Source organism: Malaclemys terrapin, chromosome 1, assembly GCF_027887155.1.
Source record: "Malaclemys terrapin pileata isolate rMalTer1 chromosome 1, rMalTer1.hap1, whole genome shotgun sequence".
Taxonomy (NCBI): Eukaryota; Metazoa; Chordata; order Testudines; family Emydidae; genus Malaclemys; species Malaclemys terrapin.
In genome coordinates, this window is record NC_071505.1 from 154,648,032 (window position 1) to 154,669,957 (window position 21,926).

The 21,926-nt window shown below is 43.4% G+C and overlaps 1 long non-coding RNA gene across 2 annotated transcripts in view; it reads left to right on the forward strand.

Annotated features, from left to right (window-relative positions):
- Nucleotides 1-21,926, forward strand: part of LOC128845607 (uncharacterized) — a 56,494-nt gene that overhangs the window by 6,231 nt on the left and 28,337 nt on the right. For both annotated transcript variants that reach the window (XR_008446686.1, XR_008446685.1), the window contains exon 2: nt 10,620-10,764. This is a non-coding gene — a long non-coding RNA (uncharacterized LOC128845607). The remainder of the gene's footprint in view (nt 1-10,619; nt 10,765-21,926) is intronic.

The window sequence follows — 21,926 nt, forward strand, 5'->3', positions numbered from 1 at the left end:
AGTCTGGGGCCCAGTGGAATCATTCCCATGGGTTATGTGAAGGTTGGATTTATCCCCTGAAATTTCAGTCCCATGAAGCTCCTATACTAAATTCTGCAGGACAAGAGCTTTCATACTGGAGAGTTTAGTCCTTTGGATCTCCTAAACTGCACAAGGTCCTCAAACCTGCATAAAGAACAGGAGTACTTGTGGCACCTTAGAGACTAACAAATTTAGAGAGCATAAGCTTTCGTGGACTACAGCCCATTTCTTCGGATGCATACAGAGTATGCATACTCTGTATGCATCCGAAGAAATGGGCTGTAGTCCACGAAAGCTTATGCTCTAATAAATTTGTTAGTCTCTAAGGTGCCACAAGTACTCCTGTTCTTTTTGCAGATACAGACTAACACGGCTGCTACTCTGAAACCTGCATAGTACAGGAGCTCTGTAGGACCAGAGTTCTTGTTCAAGTGAGCCCACCGGAGCTCTTAAAGTCTATATTACGGCAACTCTTACATCACAGAACTTCTAAGTTCTGCAGTACTGAAGTAAACTTCAGTAGGCTTCTAAACACTGCAGGAGCGGAGCTATGGAGCAGCTCCTGAGTTGCTATCATCATGACCCTGAGTACAGATCTCAAAGCCTCTTGGAAGTCCCAAAGATCATTGGATAAGTGGTTATCTACTGAGTAGTGTGAGGGTTTTTTTTTGTTTTTTTTTTTAAAGAAAATATGACAGTCGTAATTTGAAAGGTGAGAATGGTCAGACGTAAGCCCTTCCTAGACTATAAGAAGTTGAAGATCACTCAGTATGTTGTTAGGTTATTTCCCCCTCAATGTGGAATAAACTGTAATAACTCGGTCTATGATCTCCATCTCACAAGGTATTTAAAGATCATTAAACAGGTAATGCACAGACCAGACACAGTCCGGACACTGTTTGTCCTCACTCTTCTCCCCAGTTTGTTTTTCTCCATCTTTTGTGTCTCATCATATGCTAATATTGTAAGCTCTCTGGGGCATGTACTGTCTTCCCCCCCTCCCCCAACTCGTTTGTACAGAGCCTGGAACAATCCAGTCATCATCCCTCTAGGGAGCTTTAAGTGTTACCACAATACAATTGATAAATAGTTAACATATTTTTTTTGCACATTTTCAAGGAGTTTATTCGTTTGCAAGGATGAACTCAGTAACACTAGAACTCATTACATTCCAAAATGTAATATTTAACATTAAATATACTAGTTTATTGGATGGGGTGGTGACGGATAAAGATTTTGATTTATGGAGACAGTCAAGTGGTCTTCTGGTAACTTGGCTAATTTCGCTTATTCCTTGTAGTTCAAGCCCATGTTGTTATTTGAAAGAATAAACCTATTCTGTATACTTTTTATGGGTTTTATACAATAAGTAAGCAGATATTAACATTTACATGATCATATCACTAAGGCTAATACTACTAAAATTTCTCTAAGTTAATTAGAATTAAGCAATACAATGATTAAATCACAGTTGCAACTGAAATTAAATCAATAGATCAACGGGTTAAGAACAATATTGGAGTAAGTCATCAAGTGGTCAAATTATCAAATTACTACAGCAGGTAATCAAATCACAAGGTTAATATCACAAAGAAGCACTTTTTATTAATCCAGCATCAGGAGACTGAAGGAGGCAGCTGTTTGGCTTTAGTCTAAAAACCCCACAATCAAAAGATCTTGAAATGCATTTAGCTGGTGAAGGACATCGCTGTCCATTTTGGTTTTAGACCTTGACCAAGAGATATCACCTGTAAGAGCACAATAAATTTAGCTATTCTTAAGGAAGTACAGAGACCAAAGTGGTTTCTTAAATTACATCTTCCATGTTATTCCATGCTTCCTCCTTAAATCTCATGTTGTTATGGCAACTAATGTTCTCCTCTTATTATTTACCAAGTTATTTCTGAACAGAACAGAGGTAGTTTTACTGAGCAATGCTTACAGCTTACACTAGAGCAGCTCTGGATAACACTCTTTCTTAGCTGAGGAAACACTTGGAATGATTTGGTGCCAAAATTAGGATTTTCAGTTAGGGAATCATTACTGGTGCTGTTCCCTAACAGAACAATGGACAGGTCTTTCTGTAAAATAAAAAGAAAAAAGAAAAAAAGGGGGAAAATAAGATACTTAAAAAGATTTAAATTTCTTCTGCTTTGTGCTCTTGGTGTCACATGTTGCAGGATTGTGGCTACAGTTACTGGTGACGCAGGAGTGTTACTACAGCCACAGATGATGTAATAGCTTCATTGTAGAGCTCGACACTAGCATGAGTCTGTGCTGGTTCTCGGAGCACCCACAACTGTGAGTCATCTTGTTACCCTCCTGCCTCCCGCACTTGCTTGGGCTTAACTGGCTGTCAGATCCCTGCCACCACCAGCCTATGAGCCACCCAAGCACCCTCCTCTGGGCTATGCCAGCCCTATTATTGTCTTGCAGATTAACAATAGGTGCAGCACAGTCCCCGAGCTCCTGCAAAGGTTCCCCTGCAGTGTTCAGCACCTTATCCACTGAACACTCACAGACATAGCAGGTCTGCTCTCCCCAAGAAAACAGTGCATACACCAGCTTGTATGATCCAACTCTGGATCAGCTCCTTGTGTAATACCACAGCACTGAGATATATTTGTAGTGAAATCAAGGATAAGTTTACTCAAGATGCAAGAGAGAGTAAGTAAGGATAATGGAAGCAAAAGGTTACATGTAAAAACAAAATCATAACACACTTTCTAGAGACTAAACTTAACAGTCTAACCTCCTCTCTAGAGAAGTTTGTTTCACCCCAAAAATCATATGCAGTATTTCAACCACTTCCTAGGTGCAGGATTATGGGGTGTCTTCTCTGTTCCTCAGATATAGTCCTGCAAACCTCGCCCTGGTGTGTGCTTCTCTTTGTTGACTTCATATCATTCTGTTGGCTTCGTGTGTAAATGTGCCCCCATTTTGTTAGCTTACAATGCTTAATCTATATGCCATCAGGCGAATCAACATATTTGATCTGACAGGAAACCTGTTTGTCAATTCTGCTTTGACTCAGACTTCAAAGCATTTTTCGAGTATACGTACATAACTCCCTGCAAAGTACCTATACAGACATTTCACGGTGATTTTAATGACCATTGTGACCCTGGCTTTTATTTGAGACCTCACATGACATTCTTTAGTGAACCAGAATGTAAATACCAGAATCAGGAAATTCTTGTAACCCCCTTGCCTGTTGGCTTTGAGTGGGTTCATGGGTGTGATGGGGTGGACTAGGCTCAGAGGCCCCTTTCTGGAGGCCACAGTGTCCTGCCACACTCATCCCAGGATAGGAGCAGTAAAGGGCCTCCAAGCGGGCTAGAGAGGCTGCAGGGAGCAGCCAATCAGGACCCAGCAGGCCCATATAAAAGAAGCTGCAGGACCAGAGTGAGTTCAGTCTGCTAGCAAGGACTGGGGGAGCAAAAGGTGCTCCTGGCTGACTTCAGGGGCCTCAAGGGCCAAAGCAGGTAGTTACTGGCAGGGACTTGGGGAGCGAGGAAGGAGCTTCTGGTTGGCTGCTCGGACTCAATGAAGAAGGGCTATGGGGAAGTGGCCTGGGGAAATGTAGAGCAACAATTAGTAAAGGGATGCAGCATGAGGCTACTATACTTAAAGGGTCCCTGAGTTCTGACCCAGAGCAGCCACTTGCGGGAAGTTGCTACATCCTAAGAAAGGGAATTAGAACTATGGCACTCCGGGGAAGGGGGCTGCACTGGGACTCACTCAGTGGAGCGCTGTGGTCAGCGAATTGAGGCTAAGAGGAGTGGCTCAGCAGAAGGGCTGGGGTCACTGAGGACTCACGTAGAGGTTAGGAGTCCCCAGGAAGAAGCCCTTGGGGTGCTGTTCAATTCCAGAGTAGAAGCCTTGCAACCTAGCCGGACCAAGTGAGGGTACTGTGGTGATCCCTATTGGACTGGTTAAAGACTGAGCCCGGGGAGGGATGCAGAGAAGGACACACCAACTGAGAATACCACAACGGGCCCTGTTGGACTGTTTTAGAAGACTGAGCCCTGGGAGGGCTGCAGGACATTGGGGACATTTTGGACTGTGTACCCCATTTTTTTAGTTTCTCACACGGATTGAGTATGACTCAGCTGGAGGGCTGAGTAACTGAAGACCCACCTGACAAGCGCAGCGGCCGACGGGATACCGTGAGCAGAGGAAATTGAGAAAAAGCTGCAGGCACCTGCACACTCGACCAGGGGGTGCTGGCGAGAGGTGAGTGCATCCAGACCACTCAGGCTGGAAGAGCTGAAGGACCAAAGTATTCCCCTCTCTCTCCCTGGGGTGGCCTGCCCAAGGGGACTACGAGGGGCACTTGCTTCAGATGATGTTGATGGCCTGAGAGAGCACTCAGGCTTCCCCTTTGTCTTGACCCTTATAGGGGGCAACTCTCCCACTTACTCCATCTTAGGCCCCCACCTTCATAGCTTTGGGGACAGTTAGATGGTTCACTCTGGATACAGTCAGTGTGGCCCAATCCTCAGTAATCTGGGCAGGCTTCAGCCTGTGGCCAGTGTGGGAAGTTCCACTCAGGATGACCATAGTGTGTGGAAAGATCACTTTGCAACTACGTACCATCTGCTCCCTCAGAATACAAAACCAGACGTAGTGTAGAGCTCACTTTAGAGGAAACTGCCTCCAACCTTCTGTCTGGGCCCACCCCTGGCATCAGTGATCATTATAAGCCTAAGCAGTTTCTTAAAATTAGCTAATTGTCTAGTCATGATCTTGTCATTCACCTATACATCCTCTTACATACTGGAAATAGATGTCACTAGCCGGTGACAAGTTGTCACATCTATGCATCAAGCCAAAAATTTAAGGAAATAAATGATGGGCCTCAAATGTGTAAAAGATTGACATATAGCCAATAACTTTTGACCAAGTAGCAAAAGACTGTTTTTACATCTTAGCAACATCCGTTCCATTTAACTCAAAACAATTAAAGTTTAAACCACACCAAAATTCTCATTTGGGCTATTTGTCTCAAAGGGTGTTCCACTTGTATACATTAAAGAGAAAGATCACAACTCTCTCTCTCTCTTTGATGAGGGAAAGGTTTACCCAGCATGTATAACAAAACTTTGTGTAATAAATCATACTAGGCGAGGCATGTTTTTCAGATTAAGAAGTTGATTCACACAACTGGGAACTGCTGACTGGTAATAGAATTACCACAGTTCCTGGGTCAAAAATTTGGAGGTATTTATTTTCTGAATCTTTTATTTTTTGCTAAAAGTATCATCCAACTTGATTATATTATAACCATCTATAAGTAATTGCGTTGTAAATAGCCTAAGGGGGAGTGGCTATTTAGGAAGTCAAAGATGATCTATAGAAAATAAATGATATAGAAATTAGAACTAACTTTTAACAATGATGTCCAGGCTAAAATTAAACAAAGGGGGAACTGAATTTCAACATCAGGCAACCTCTTTCTAATGATGAGGGGAACAATTAGTAAAATAATTTGGGGTATTGGATGCGTCATTGGATTTGTAATAGGTGTGACAAGATGGTCGATATAGTATGGTGGGTCCTGCGCTTTTCTTGGTGGGAGGGACTAAAATACCACCCCGTACCCCTGCTCTTGGGGCACCGAGGGCCCCACTAGTGGCCCAGGAAGTCTTGTCTGCTCCTAAATGTCCCCCAAACAGATGACTGTGAGCTAAGTCTAATACAGCCCTTGTGTGCTTCCGTGGTACCAAGAGCTATTCTACTACTTCCCCCCGTATTGGCACTACCTGGTACAACAGATCCTGCTTGATTATATAGTATGGCCCTGTGTCTTTGGTTTTCCCATCTACTGGCACGCCATTTACCTCTACTACCTCCTCCCTCACGTTTGCATATAGTGGGTCATCAGCTTGGTCCTGCCCAAAACATTCCCGTGCGGGACCAGTCTGGCCTGATTCTATTGACTTGGGTTCCCCTCCTTCTTTTGAGGTGCTGGTCTCTCGGTCTCCACGAGCCTTCCTCCCAACCAGGGCAGCTTTCTGGTTTGCTGCCAAGATCCTGGTTCCTAATCTTTTGTCTGCTCTCCTTTCCTGTCTGGATTTCCGGGACTTCCCAGGGGGTGAAAATAACTCTGGGGAAATCCCAGAAAAATTGTGGTAGGATCATCCATGGGCACCTCACATTCTGCTCAGGGTTTACTTCCCTTTCGTAACTCAATGGGGGCGGGGAGTAGGCTCTCAAACCCAGGAAAGTCCCTGCCAATTAAGACTGGGTAGGGGAGCTTGGGGACCACCCCTGCAGTCATCTTGGTAGTACTTCCCTGGATCTCAATCCATATTGGAATTGTGGGGTAGAAATTTACTGTGCCATGGACACATGTCACTCCAGTGCTCTTGGCCCGGCTCAGTTGGTCTTGCCCCACTAATTTACCTGAGACCAATGTGACAGCACTCCCAGAGTCCATTATGGTCTGGATGCCATTCATCTTTACTGGCCTGGTGTACTCATGTTGGGCCATCACAACCCCAACCAGGCTGATTAGGCCACATTGGTCCCTGGGATCCCCCAGATTACATTGCATGGGCTCCTCCCTGTTGGGGCACTGGGCTGCTATATGCCCCAGCTCCCCACACTCATAACAGTGATATCTCATTCCGGAGGTTGCCCTCTGTCTTGGGCCCTCTGACTCGCTTCCCCAACCCTCTCACCCCGGACCCCCAGGTCCCTTTGGGGCCTCAGGCTGCTCCTTGGTGCCTGTTCTTCCAGCTATGGCTTTCCTGGAGTTCTCGATGATCCGGGGCCTCGGGGTTGGGACTGTTTTCCTAAAACACCGTGTTTCACCTTCTGGGGTTTCGAACAGTTCACGGGCTGCCAGTTGTCTCTCTACAAGGGTGTCTAGTTTGTCATAGGTGGAGGGGTCCATTCTGGCCTACCCAGGCTCGGAGGCCCGAGGGTAGTCCCCTCGTATAGTGGTCCAGTAGCAGGAGCTCCATCATTTTCTCTGAGCTGAGAGCCTCCGGGCGTAACCACTTCCGGGCTAGGTGGATTAGGGCAAATAGTTGTGATCGCGGTGTCTTGTCTTCATAGTACTGCCATTCATGGAACCTCTGGGCTCTCAAGGCCGTTGTTACCCCTGCCCTGGCTAGGATCTCTGCCTTCAGTCAGTGGTAATCTGCTGCCTCCCCTGTGGTCATATCATAGTAGGCCTTCTGGGCCTCCCCGCACAAAAATGGGGCAAGGATCCCTGACCACTGGTCTCAGGGCCAGGCCTCCCTCAGAGCTGTCCTCTCAAAAGCCAGGAGGTATGCCTCCACATCATCCTCCCAGGTCATTTTCTGCAGACAATAGCTGGCCCGTATGGTCCATGTCCCATCATACCCGTGGCTCAGCTCTGTAAGGACCTTCACTTGGTTCACTAGTTCCTGCAGCAGGGCCCGATCTTGGGTGGCCTGGGTCATCAGCAGGTGATTGGTCTCTTGCTGCAGCCGCATGGCCTCCTATTGGGCAGCTGCCTGGACCCGGGTAGCCTCCTGCTGGGCGGCAGTGGCTTGCACCAGTGCTTTGACCAGATCCTCCATCTTGAGGCAGGGTGGTTGTGACCCACTCTGGATTATGTTCACTGTGCAGAAATCCCACTACTGACACCACGTGTGACAAGATGGTCAATATAGTATGGTGGCTCCTGCGCTTTTCACCAGAACTAATATTCACATGAAAAAATATTTTTTTAAAGATGTCGGCGAATCTCTTCAATAAAATCTTTTGTATGAAAGACTCTAATTCAGGCAACTAGACACCTCCAGCTGAGCTCCAGAATTATTATCTGCTGCCTCCCAATACAGTAGTTTGTCTGAATGCCAACAAATTTCAAGCAGTGGTTGCAAATAGTTTTCAATTTTCTATGGTTTTCAAGAAAGCTTTTAAAAGCAAGTGAACTCCCTGAGGGAAGAGTCCTTCCTTCTGTCTGTGCAATATCGTCCCTGCTTATTGGAGGTCTTCACCTAGCCAAATGTGAAAGTCCAACCAGCCTATTAAACTCTGCTCAGCACCACTTTGTTTGTTTGTTTAGATTCTGCAAATGCATCAGCCCAGCATTGTAGCCTATTTAAAAACAATGTAAATATACATGCAACATTTCCAGTTAGCCCCAGGGCCACGTTAAAGTATGGTTCTGCCTCTGAAATTGATTTGGTAATTATGGCACTTTTGGGCTCCATGTTTATTCTCTCTCTGTGACCAGATCAGGTCTGAGCACTTTTCAAATTCCTGGGAGTTCATTGTTCAGGTACACAGGGTGTCTACAGACACAGCACAATCAGTGCTGGCATGTCTGTGCATGTGTGTAATCCACATGCTGATATCCCATTCTTATGTGCACTTGTATGTTTCTAATTATAGTCACCCTGCCTACTGGGATTGGTGCTGGGAGCCAAATGTGGTTATAGCCTTCCAGAAATTCCTCCCCCGTGTCATGCATGGGACAGACTAGCAGAAGACCTTATTCACCTCTTCTCTGGTTAGGGTTGTCAGATTTGGTTGGGTGTATTTCTGGAGGTTTCATCACATGACATCATCTTTAATTCCTGGAGATTCCAGGACAATCCTGGCGGGTTGGCAACCCTAGCTCTGGTGCATCCTGATCTACTCCCCTGAATAGGATCACCATAATACACAGCTGTTGAAAATGCCCCCCATCCCAAATACCTACTTTTCAACATGCTTAGAATGGGCTACATGGCAAACTGGACATCTAGGGCAGCTTGAACTTGTACTTTTCCATTTCCTTGTATGTGTTTGTTTATATGGGGAACATACAGAGCAGGTTCTTTCTCTGCCAAGGCCCCATTTTTGCTGGAGATGCCTTCTCTTTAGATTTGGTGTCCTACTTCTGTGCCCAAGGCCAGTTCCTCTCCTGTTTAGCGAGGGAGAGCCTCACAGCTCCCTGTTTTCATGCCCACTGTGCAGCTTTTCCAGCACAAAGTATAACATGCACCGTTTCACTTACATGTACACAAACATCAATACATCACACCATGGTTTGATTTTGACGGCCTTCTCAGAAGTAACTTTGCAGGAGGGTTCCCCAAAATCCTAAAACTATCACTTCTATCAGGGAAATGCCTCTGTCTAGATCCATCTTCCACAAAAAAATGGTGTTTTCTCACTGCTCTAAATGATTCATATCCTCAGTGCAAAAGCAGGAAACTGAGGTTGGACAATAATGGAGAAAATTCATGTGAAGAAATTCATCACACATCGTTCCTTTATTGGTGTTACTTTTCTATCCCTCATTAGTAGTAGCAGTATTATAGTGTCTAGGAGCCTCAATCATGGATCAGGAGCCGAGTGTGCACAGCACTGTACAACAACAGAACAAAGACCTGCCCCAAAGACCTTACAGTCTCTGACTGTTTGTCCCATGGTAGGTGCTTTTGTCCCATACTCAGGACTCAGCAAGATAAGGTATAAGGAGAAGAGTCAGTATTGTGTACAAGTGCGTCCCAAACTTCTTTGGCCAGCTAATATTTTACTAGACTGGGGATTAGTTGTTGAATACCAGGCACATGCTTTCACCGGTAATGTCACTTGAGATATGCCAGTCTCACGCACAATTGGCAGATAATGGTTGGGAACATAGAGGGTCATCGTTAGTGTCGGAAGAGGGAGCTAGGAGCCACAACAAGGATAATTCAATACATTGTGCCCAATGTTCTTTGCCCCATGCATATTGGCCATCTGAAACACAAGTAGTTCAGCTCATATCTTTTTTGCCAGCTAGCCAGCAAGCAGCCAGATTTTTCAGGCAATGAATCACCCACAGAGGTTTTATAGAAAGAGCAAGTATTATCCGGCATTGTTCTCCAGCAATAATTCCAATACACTTTCTGTTCTGTAACAGCTCATTTACTTGCTACTGTTTTCATGTCAATTACTGACTCACTCACTACCAATAATTTCCACTCTTCTCTACTGAGCTGTCTGAGCACTGGGGATATCACCTGCTGGACAACCTTTAGATCATGTTGGCATGTCAACAGTTGTTGATCTTGGTCTTTTATTGGTTCATTTGGCAGCTGAAAGGGTAAGTCACTGGTATTATACAACATGAGTGTTGTTCCCAGGTTGGCTGCTAATATGGTTGCCTTGCTGTTCTTTGGAAGGCGTTCTCTAAATGGAAAGCATCCATGTGACAGTAGGCAGAGCACCAGTAGCAGCACAAGGGGTGGTAGCGAAGCATTGTGTCTCTGTCTCATGTCTGGGAGATGAACCAGAGTTACCTGCAGAACCTATGATACTGTAACCCAAGCGCGTCTCTATCCATAGCTGCTATTATGATGATGATGTATTATTTGTATAACCATAGCACTTATGAGCCCCAGTCATGGACCAGGAATTCATTGTGCTAGGTATTGCACAAACACAGGACAAAAAGACAGTCCCTCCCCAAAAAGTTTAAAATCTAAGTATAAGACAAGACACAACAGATGGATGTGGACAGATGAGGAATACAAAGAAATAATGAGATAATATTGGTCAGTATGATAGCAGCCTACGTGTTGTCAAGTTTTTGGTAGGCATCATGGCTATTCAATCCTAATTATTTATTTTGTCTTATGTAGGGTCTTACATCTGCTTATTACCATGTGTGATGTTCCCCTGTGGTGTTATCTGGACCAGTGATCTGCTAGGTCACTCCATTCCTTGACTCTGGGAGCCAGCCTTACCCTGCTCTGCTGTGAGAACCCCCACTCCAGCCTCTGGCATGTAAGTGCAACCGAATGACACTAGCCAATATCTCTGGTCCCAGACACGCTGTAAGCTTATATGAGTTCATCAATTTAACAAAGAAATTGATATGTACCAGGCTTGTTATCCCAAGAGGAGTCTCTGACATGCTTCAAACCAAATGCACTGCTTCAGGTAGAATAAACAAACAGATTTATTAACTATAAAGATAGATTTTAAGTGATTATAAGTCAAAATATAATAAGTCAGATTTGGTCAAATGAAATAAAACCAAAGCGCATACTAAGCTGATCTTGACACTTTCAATGTCCTTACAAACTTAGATGCTTCTCACCACAGGCTGGCTGGTTGCTCTTCAGCCAGGCTCTCCCCTTTAATCAGCGCTTCAGTCACTTGGTGATAGTGTCTGTAGATATAGGTGGAAGAGAGAGAGAGCATGGCAATGTCTCTCCCTTTTATCATGTTCTTTCTTCTCTCTTAGCTTTGCCCCCCCCCCGTTACTCCCCCACACACACTTCAGAGTCAGATGAGCATTACCTCATCGCAGTTCCAAACTGACCAAAGGAATTGGGGGGGGGGGGGGGGCAAAAATCGCACAGTCTCAGTTCTGACTCACATTGCCCAACTGGTGTGAACTGTGGCATTTCAATTTATATTAAGGCAAGAGCAGAACTAATCGTACACATCTAAGTGAGGGCCAGATGTGCTGAAAACAAGCAGATGAAAATCAGAAACCTTGGCACAGTAGCCCAAAACAGAACAAGCAGAATGCAGAGAAAGGCCTTTAGTCACTCACAGCAGCAACAGTATTTCATTTGAATTTACCTGAGAGAATTGGAACAAATTGAAAACGGAGACAGACATATTTTCTTGTTAGACAATGAAATTGGGACAAGTGAGCAGAAAGAATGTTTCCCTGCTCTAAGACATCTATTCTCCTCTCCATTAAACCCAACCTAATACTGCACTAATGCAGTGCCTTTTAACCCTTCTGATTTCATATCAGATATTTTATTCCAATAGAGTTCTTAGCCTAATTTATTTACCATCTTTGGTGCGACACCTTTGATCCTCGGGCCATACATTGAAATATCATCCCGACACTCATTGAACTCTAATGGCTGCACCTCAAATGGGTGACCCTGGATCTACAGACAACATAGATAATGTTCCTTCAAAGTCCTTTTTGTGGCTGCTAAATGAATGAGTGACTGAGGACAGGTTAAAACCTCTGGCCCTGATCCAGCAAAGCACTTAAGCACATGCTTTAGTGCTTTGCTGGACAGAGGCCTGTGAGCACAGTCTTAAACTTGTGGTCAGGCTGCCTTTTGCTCTGCATACAGACAGGGAAAGGGGATGGGAGAAAGAGGTGAAAAAGGAAGGGAAGGTGACAGAGAAAGGAGGGGAATGAAAAAAAGAGAGGGAGGTGAAGACAGGGGAAGAAGGAGAAAGGTTAGAGAAGGGGGAAGGAGTGGGAGGAAGAGAAATGGAGGGAAAGTGGAAAGGAGAGAGAATGGAATAATCAGGAGAAAGAGGGGAGGGAAAAAAGGAAAGGAGAGCACAGGAACTCCCTTTCCATCTGTCTGGGTGGGAGAATCAGACCTCCTCACATTCAGCAGTGGGATAGACGGGGACACTGCAGTCAGTAGCAGGGACAAGGGGAGCCAAAGCAGAGTGCACAAAGCACAAAGCTAAAGCAGTCTTAGCCACAGGGGAGTTCCAGAGCCCCTCCCAGTGTGGCTGGGCAAAAAAGTGGCAGCAGCCACTGTGGAAGGGGATTGCTGTTACCTCCAATGCTCCCCATGCTAGCAGTTTAGCGGGAAGAGCAAACACAGTCTTTGAGGGGTAGAGAGCTATTATCGACAAATCCACAGCAAGAGAGCCAAACAACCATCCAAGTCAACAGAATTGCACCAGTGTATGCCAACAATGAATTGGCTCAAAGGGTGTGAAGTGAGGAGAGCTGAGGGGCAGAAATAATTTGAAAATAATCTCAAAACACAGTGCTGACAATTTATTCCTAGATTATAAAGCCAGAAGGGACCACTGTAATAATCTAGTCTGACCTACTGACTATCACAGGCTGTAGGTCTTCCCTGAATTAATTCCTGTTTCAACTAGATCAGATTTTTTAGAAAAACATCCAATAGATGAAAAAAAAAATCCAGTGAGGGAGAATCCACCACAACCCTTGGCAAATTGTTCCAATGACTAATTACTCTCATGGCTAAAAATGTACTCCTTATTTCCACTCTGAATTTGTCTAGCTTCAACTTCCCGCCATTGGATCTTGCTATACCTTTGTCTGCTAGATTGAAGGGCCCGTTATCAAATGTTTGTTGGCCTTGTAGTTACTTACCAATTTTTAGAGGCCTCCACATTAGAAACAAGTAAAAGAGCTGAATAAACATTTGCACAAGCTGTCCTCTGGGACATAGAAGTGGTTTCATCTAACCCTTTCATCAGCCCTGTGTTACACTGTAGTCCTTTGATCAGCTCTGTGTTGAGAATGACATTCAAACTGTAACTATCTTAAAGGCCATGTTAGAAATGAAAGGGGGAGGTTGCCAGCAAAGGGAATATCATAGGGCCCTGAAAAATTATAATACAGAAATCAATACAAGTGGGGAATGTTTTTAAGGCTAGCTTGCTACAATAGGTGCACGTGAAAAAAAAAAAGAAATAAAGGCGAAATAAACTTCAGCACTTATGTGTCACCCATAGCTGTGCCTCGCAAACTAGCAAGGCCCCAAATATGGAACACAATGTACGTCAAAAGTCCAAAATGAGGGACACACAAAAATAATTCATGTAGGGAATTTAAATACAATGGGATTCATGTCCTTCGTAGCGATAACGTTTCCCATAACCTCAGTTTCATAATTCCAATGGAAACCATTTTTAACAATGTAAGGGAAAGGGACACCAAATTTCTGTGGAATGTAGGTTTCTTTGGGATTAAAAGGAGTGACATACCTCATGAAGAGGGACAGTTGAGAGGTTTGTTCAGCCCTTTGAATATCTTTAAAATAATGTGAGTGACTGGAGCTGGTGAAACTGTTCACTGAGTGGGAAAAAGTCCACATTTCTCAAATTTTGAAATTTGGATAACTTTTCCAATTTAACAACAAAGGTCTGTGTGTGGGTGGGGGGGTGGGGGTCCAAAAAGAGTTCACACATTTCTTTTCCTGATTTTGGACCAGTTCAGCTTGTGACTAAATTATTCAATGAATTTGGCTCTTCTTTTCTCTTCATTGATTATCCACAAACTGACAAATTGGGTTGTTCTTCAGAACTGTTTGATTAATAGATTTGTTGTATGTACATTTTTGAGCTTATGGGTGGAGCTTCTGGTTGGGGGGGTATTTTATTTTTAGCAATTTTTTTATGTACATGTCCAAAAATTGGGATTTATGGGGCTTTCTCTTTGTATATACTGTAATGAGTAATATATATTATATATGTTACTTATTACAGTAATTTATGCTAATGCTTATCAATTAAAACTGAAAATCAGAAACTCTACCTATGATTTTGGGCAAAGTGCACATAAAAAGTGTATTTGACATTCAGAATTCAGTGTTCAGGGATACCCAGTGTTTGATCTGTTTGATTGGTTTTCTATGCCACATGGTACTGTTTTGCTTCCCTGATTTGTGATCCTAATTCTTGTATACAGGAGCAGTGCTTGAGAAATCATAGGGGTATCAGATTTTTCAGGGAGAGGCAGGGAAATGCTTTAGAAAGGTAATCATAGCAGGCCTTATGCCAGTTAGCCATTTATACCACACCATCTCATGTATTCCCTATGGCTTTCTGTTAGAACTGTGCTAGTAATGAGAATATAAATCATTGAACAGTCTTTAAAAAAATCACAAAGTTCATGTAATAAATAGTTCCATGAATATTCTTTAATCTGCTGCATCCCTGTGTTCAGCAAGGTGTATAAATAATATGATGGAAGCCAGATATTTGTATCCACAGCTACATCATATTCCATAAAATAAGTGAAAGCTGCAAAGTACCTGAACGCCTGGGGACATAGTTTTAAAGGTATTTAAGAATCTAAAGATACAAATAAGTGCCTAGAGGGATTTTTCAGACGTGCCAAGGTGCCTAATTCCCTTCTACATGTTTAGGTACCTAAATACCTTTATAAATCTGGCCCCTGTAACTTAGAGATGGCAGATTCCAAAGTCGGGCTCATGGGAACACAAAGGAATAATGGATCTGTTTTGTCTGGCACTTTCTCCATGGTGCTTCAGACAGGGATGTATATTTCCAAGGTGCATTATTGATCTCTCTCTTTTTTTGGTCTCTTTATGTTCTGTTGTTGTAAATGCATCATTCTCCCCTCCTATTTTGATACAGAATTTTGTTGTTTTGGTCTCTGTAAATTGTTTTTTTTTAACAGGGACTCTAGGTGGAATATGTTGCGCTATATTCCATTGGCTTGCATGCAGGGTGACAGGTTTGACTGACAGACTGACTCTGCTAGAGTGTTCCTAAAGTACACTAGATAGAGAGCTTGGGATTAGAACTATCTCTAACAGTTAATTAGTAAGGTCTTGATCTGCCCAAGTTTTTGCCACTCTCTGCCTGGAAAAACGTGGTGCTTAGGGTGACCAGATGTCCCGATTTTATAGGGACAGTCCCAATTTTTGGGTCTTTTTCTTATATAGGCTCCTATTACCCCCCACCCCCGTCCCGATTTTTCACAATTGCCGTCTGGTCATACTAGTTGTGCTCCACTTTACAGACCTGCCCTCCCTTCATCTCCTCCCTTCCTTCGCCTCCACCCCTTCCTGTTCCTACAAACTCTTTGCCCCCATTTAACCTCACTCCCATCCAACCATGGTCTCTTATCTTTCCCTTCAAGTCTCCTCAGCCAGACTTTTGGGGCCTGATTCTGATATCAGTGGAGGTGCCCATTCCAAAGCCCATAGGATCCAATGAGAGTCTTTCCATGGGCTCTAATTGGATTTGGATCAGGCCCTTGATCAGAAATCCTCCTACTGAAGTCAGTGAAGTTACAATGGTGTCAAACTGGTTTAAAGGAGATCAGGATCAGGCCTTTGATGTCTTACTGCTTTTCTGTTGCTCTGGCTACCTGCCCCAACAGCCAAGCCTGGATCTCTAGGATGCTGCTTTAATTCACCTCGCCCATCTATCCCTTCAATCCTCTCACATTATAGGAAATCTCTTTCTTCCTTTGGAAAGTCCAGCAGCATGCAGATTCTAGAATTATTGCCTGTCAGAGCAACATTTGCAGAAAGCAGTTCTCTCAGATGCAAGTTGCTCAGAGTCCTCCATCCCACTGGAATGCCAGAAGGCCAGCAAAATCTGCATTTCATTCAGGCTGACCTCTAAAAACATTGACACCTTCATTATTCTGAATAACAACAGTGGCAAAACCCATAACACAAAAAGAGATGTGTGTATCCGTGTTCTTTGAATAAGTCCTTTAGTTTTTCTTTTCCTGTAGGCCCCAGCTGCTAGTCTAAATTAAAAACCCAGTGCAAATTTGGGGAAGTCTTTCTTATCAGCTGGTAGACAGGCTTCATCTGGTAGACTGTAATTAGAGCAAAGCACTAGCACCACATTGAACAATAACCTATATTTCATTATCTAAACAAACAAAGCACTAAATAATCTATAAACAGTTACATTAGTATCTGGCAAATACATAGGAATATGTAGTCTAGTATAGAAATTCACAACCTTTCTCCACTTAAACTCCCAAAACACCTACCACGTTTTCCTATGATGTCCCCAACTTCACTATCCTTTGTTGCTGCCGATTTCTAACTTTGAGCTGATTTTTAATAAGAATAAATGTACTGGATGCTGTGATCAGGGTCCTGTGTATTCTGCAATTCTGTGATTAAAGAATCCGCCCCTTGCTAAAGAAGAGTGCTCCAGTATATAGGATTTCATCTTAAAACAATGATGTTTCTATCTCTTATAGTCATGAAGAAAACTTTCCACGCATCAGTTGCTTATAAATCAATGCCATGATGTCTGCCGGCATCCTGAAGTAGTAGAAACATAGGACATGGGACTGAAAAGGATTATCTGGGTCATCAAGTACCGTCCCCCATTAGCACAGGCAATTGCATCGTGTAATCCCATTCATAAACTTATCCTAAAAGCAGCTTGTTTGTCCAGGAGTATGATTATTGCTTTGCATATGAAAGGGCCTGGTTTCAGATCCCAAACAAAGTCTTGTAAAGGCCATGAGTGGTCCTGTATCTTTAAAGAGGAAGGATGGGACACTGACTTAGGTTGTAGGAGACCTGGATTCTATTCCCTTCTCTGTTAGTGACTTCCTATATGAACTTGGGCAAGTCACTTAATTTCTCTGGTTCTCCTTAGTTCTCTATCTATAAAATGGGGATAATACTACTACTACTGTCTATTTAGATTTTAAGATCTTCAGATCAGTAATTGTCTTTGACTATGTGCTTGTACAGCACAATGGGGCCCTGACCTAATTTGGAGTCTGTAGGTTCTACTGTAGTAGTAGGGATAATAATAATGCGGCTGATGATGTCAGGTTAGTCCCCAAGGCTATGCTGTATTATTAACTACTGGGAGATGGTTCAGTGTGACAAAATTTATAACGCCGTGGAGCACGGACCAAAAATTGTTTCCCCTGGTATAGTGAGTGCTGTAAGAACAATGATAAATTCCTGCAAAAATTACAGAAATTTCAAGGAGGAATGGGGGGGGGGGGGGGGAAGACACTTAAACTGAAAAGATTTGGGCTGTTTAATGGATTAAGCATTGGCATTTCTTTGCAGAGTTCCAGTTCAGAACCCTGACTGTAGAAAGGAATAATTGAAAAATTATTCTAAAGGTTATGAATTAGTCAAGTGTGAAAATGTGTTGTGTGGCTGCCCTACTCAGCTCAGTTTTATATTGACTTATATGTGATATTGCTCATCTGGCTTGCAGCTTGTTACATAGGTGCTCCCAATGAAGTTTTTATTTATTTATGTATGGTACAGGTCTTTATTTAATTAGGGAATAAAACTTCACTGACACAAGCATCTCAGTCACCAACAGAGTCCTAGCCATCCTGTTGGGTTACATTTCACTCCAGTCCAATAAGATATGATGTGCACAAATACTTCCGAGTAAAATGGTGAAATTTTCAGGTCAGAAAAGAACAAATTAAATCCATTTAAAATGAGTCAGTCTTTCTTTAGGCAGCAGCAGTTATGAAAAGAATATCACAATGTATGGTAAGTGAGTGAGTGATGTCCCCCTTTAGTGATTGGGCCCAGACACAAGTGTAATACTCTCTCTAGAATTCAAAGGATTTAGTGGAACATTGCAAATAACAACTCCAGCACACACAGGCAGGAATTAACTTCTTCTAGCACCACCTCCCTCCCCCCAAACCAAAACAACAACATAATATCAAACAAAGACAACAACTTACCACTGAAATAAAGATACAGCACCACCTATTGGCAGAGGTGCTGGCTACACTGAAGAAAGTTCTTCTGTAGCTCCCAGAGTGGAAGTCTGTGCTTCTGGAGTTGAAGGACCACGTTTTGAGTCCCAATGCTAAATGGGTGCATGTAATTTACATAGTGATTGTGTTTCTTGTCTGCATTTTTTGATTTTATTGTAATATGGCCTAGATGAGTTATCCTAGGAAATTTGTGTCACAGGGTTTTAGGGTTAAAGACTGTTGTGGGAGCTGTGCCAGGGCTGAGCCTGAGAGAAAGGAGCCCCATAGTAACTCATGTGAGAAGAAGACAGACTAAATGGGAGAGGCGGGCCACTGACAGTTCAACAAGGATTGTTGAACAAGCTGCTGCTCTTGCTAGTTAAGGATGTTGTGTGTGGCTGCAGAAACCAAAAGGCATCTTCCTGTTACACTGGCTGGAGTGGCTCATGACCGTGAGCGCCTGCCTCAAGCCAGACTGTCAAAAACAGGACAGATACTCCCAACCTGGTGGTGTGTTCTAGAAGTAGATTTCACCAACACCAACAAATGTGAACTCCTGGATCACTATAACAGTCTTACTATGGAGTCACAGACAGTCCCCTTAGACTCTCCAGTCTATCTGGCCAACTAGAGCACCTGAACTTAGTGGTAAATGGTCATTTTCACCAAAAATCACACGTGCTTCCAGTCGTAAGAGACTAGTCACTTACCCCACATCGATTGGTATCCTAGATTTTACACCAAAGACAATACCTGTAGCCAATCCTGTAATAAACTATCTAAAGGCTTATTCACTAAGAAAAAGAAATAGAGTTATTTACAGGTTAAAGCAACAAACATATACACACAGATGAGTTACCATCTGTCTCCTAAGAGTGACAGAGTTGTAGAGATCTGTCACTTCAAAGTGTCTTTTAGGGTGGACCCCTGAGGTAACCTCTGGGGATCTCTGGTTTCAGTTTGGTTTCTCTGACCCTGCGTGAGTTCCAACAGCAAAAGAGATGGAAAATTTTCCTTCAGCTTTGTTTTATTCCCTTCATTCAGCTTCCAAGTCCACAGGAGGAGTTTCCTTGCACATGGCATTTCCCAGGTGCCATTCACCAATCCTTTGTATTGCCATGTTCCTTGATGGCCCATCTGATTTTGATAGTCCTTCTGGATGGGCGGGGGGGATAATTCCTGTGCCTAAGTTCACAAGTTCAGAGCTAACATTTTCAAAGTTATAAAGCAAAACGTACCTATTTTCTTATCGCCTGGAACACTGACATTACAAGTGAGATTAATGCAGGCCGCAATTTACAAGCCTTTCATAGAGACTAAACATGAACTACATTTTTATAAGACTAAGATCTATTTTGAGCAAAACTAACCCAAAATATGAAGGAGGAAACTGAAGCAAAACTGGAGGAGTCTAAGATGGGATCAGGAAAGCGGATATTAATATAGAAGCAGCAGCCTAAAGCCACAGCAGAGGAAGGATGGGCCGGTGGTTTGGGCACTAGCCTTAGCTGTTGAAGCTTTGGGCTTAAAGAAGAACAGGAGTACTTGTGGCACCTTAGAGACTAACAAATTTATTAGAGCATAAGCTTTCGTGGACTACAGCCCACTTCTTCGGATGGGCTGTAGTCCACGAAAGCTTATGCTCTAATAAATTTGTTAGTCTCTAAGGTGCCACAAGTACTCCTGTTCTTCTTTTTGCGGATACAGACTAACACGGCTGCTACTCTGAAACCTGTCTTTGGGCTTAAGTCTCTCTTCTGCCATAGCCTTCCTGTATGACCTTACATTAGTTCCTCCCCCATAAAATAGGCCTAGATTTGAGATTATTAGCGATCTATGTCAAGAAATTGATAGAAGTTGGCCCTCCCCAGGCTTGGTGTTGGAGGTGAGGGAAGAGATGCTGATTCCTAGGACTGGAGGAAAAACAATGCAGTACATGCTGGGTGTTCTCAGGCCAATCAGCTGTTTATTCACCACAAGTAGGGAAGCACTGCAGAGATCCTGACAGGACTTGCATCACACACATCCCCCAAGAGAAGCAGAAGCATGCTGGGCCTGGTTCTAATCACACTAGTTTTACCTTCCGGGATGATTTCAGTGGAGATTTCCTGATTTGCACTGGTAAGGAAGAGGAGACTCAGACCTAGAGTGTTCTGTAGGGAAGAAGCTTGGCTAATCCCAGGGACCCAAAGGAGGAAAATCATTAGAGAAAAGGAAGAAGCGGCCTCTTGGACTCCTTCCCCTTTAAGATACCTACCTCCCATACAAGCATTGCCTCTCACTGGTCAGCTCTGTCTGGTAGTTGGACCAAAGTAGGAGGAATTATTCAGCTAACACCTTGTGCCCCCAAATTGCAACAGCACCGGAGAACGTGGCCAGGGAGCTTGGGACCCCAGCAAACCATAAGAATAAGCCCTGTAAGGGTGGACTTGGTCTTGGAAAATCTTGTTGATCTATTTTTTATTCTGCAAAACCAGGGAGTGAAGAGGGAGGCTGAGATTTGTCTCCTACTATATCTGAACTTCTGGAGCCCAGGGTGTGGGGAATGGCACATGCAGGGTGTATCTGAAAGCAAGGGGCTGGAGATAGAGCTGGCACTTGAAGAGAGGAGCTACATCTGTAATGGCTGAGGCAGCCAATTTGTAGATTAACCAGTTATCCAGTCACCTGGTCAGGATCTCTTGGCCAGTTAAGCTCCCACCACGGTGGGTTGTAAGCACTGCCTTGCCAAAGCCAAATTATGAGTTTGTGGGCTTAAATCCCACTGGGAATGCTCTGAGAGGTTTAAAACAATTTCCTTCTCCTTTGGGAACCACTCCGAGCAACTGAGCAAAGCTTGCCTCTGAACACATGTTGTCTGTGTTTACTTGGAAAACATGGGAAGCTGACCTTTCCTGCAGTGCAGACCAAAGGGGAACCTCATAAGTCCTTGCCTATTTACAGTCAGCATGCCTGTTGTTTACAGATTTCTTTTCAAATTTAGAAACAGGGACTTTTCCCCTCTCGCTTGTTCCTGGGTAGAGAAAGGTCTCCAGCTATTTAAGTGCATAGCGGTGATGCCAATAGACACAGAACACTGTTGGCAGCCCCCTTGAGCACTTGGCACTAGTTACGTTGCATCTCTCCAAGTTTCTGGAACACACTTGATATCAGCAATTCTCTACAAGGGATACTTTGATCTCACAGCATTACATAGCTGCTTCCTGAAAAACATTCAGCTTTTCCCAGATAGCATGAGAATTGCTTCACTTTTTGCAATCCTGCTAAGTCAGCCTTTTCTGCAAGAGACAAAGAATGATTTTACATTCCCAATCATCTCTTATTTATGATGAATGAGTGAACTGGTTCAGAGCTAATAATACCTAAAACCTTCCCACAAAACACCGACTGAACTGCTGTATAGCTAGCTATGTAACTATAATGCTTATGCTTTCTGTGTCCTGCATCTTTAAACCTAGAGACACTGTTGTAGTCAGAGATAGGTCGCCATATTATTTTTCAGTTCAGTGCAGACTGTCACAAAGGTCTAGATGAAGTCAACATCTTCCATTCAAAGCTTTTTCTTTTCAATTTTTTTTGTAGTTTTGAAATTTTCTGATGTTTCAGAAAAACAAAAAACAAAAAACATTTTTTTTTTCTGTTTTCAGGTTTTGTTGTTTCAGTTTTTTATTTCACCCTGCTTTTTCGCCCCTTATACACTTTATATTCAGTGGAAAAA